Consider the following 623-nt stretch of genomic DNA (forward strand, 5'->3'; position numbering starts at 1 on the left):
GACTTTGTTCATGTTAATTTAGGTTATATCAAGAAGAAGCTGAGCGTTTTATTCTATTCACTTTTTTTTTTTCAGTAAGACCCTTAACAGTGAATAAAAATTAAGTAATCCTTCAGATGTACAATTCAGATGTACAATTGCTGTCCAATGCCTTAATTCCTAGTGTTCATGATTCTCTGATCACTTTAACTTAGAAAATGCTAGCTCTCATCAGGAATACATACCTGGCAGGGGAGACACCATGATCAGGCAGGTGGTTTTCCCAGGGCGAGGCTCATCCCCTGCACTCCGGGTGTGCTGACCCCTGCGATTTCCCCAAATGCGGGAAACTCGACTGCATAATTTGTGGTAGTGGGGGACTGCGTTCGCGCTCTTTTTTCCCCTGGAAAGGTGATGGAACAGCTTGTGCTGGATACCATCTCCAGACAACTGGGAGAAAAGGAGGTTATCAGGAGTAGTCAGCATGGGTTCACCAAGGGGAGGTCATGCTCGACCAACTTGGTGGCCTTCTATGATGCTGTCACATGCTGGGTGGATGGGGGAAGAGCGGTAGATGTAATCTACCTTGATTTTAGAAAGGCGTTTGATACTGTCTCCCACGACATCCTTATAACAAAGCTGAG

At 45.3% G+C, this 623-nt stretch overlaps 1 non-coding gene across 1 annotated transcript; it reads left to right on the plus strand.

The window, feature by feature from the left end:
* Positions 1-216: 216 nt before the first annotated feature.
* LOC116216511 lies at positions 217-380 on the plus strand. Its single transcript, XR_004159404.1, has one exon. It is a non-coding gene; the product is annotated as a U1 spliceosomal RNA (small nuclear RNA).
* The last annotated feature ends 243 nt before the right edge of the window (positions 381-623 follow it).

Source organism: Meleagris gallopavo, chromosome 3, assembly GCF_000146605.3.
Source record: "Meleagris gallopavo isolate NT-WF06-2002-E0010 breed Aviagen turkey brand Nicholas breeding stock chromosome 3, Turkey_5.1, whole genome shotgun sequence".
Lineage (NCBI taxonomy): Eukaryota > Metazoa > Chordata > Aves > Galliformes > Phasianidae > Meleagris > Meleagris gallopavo.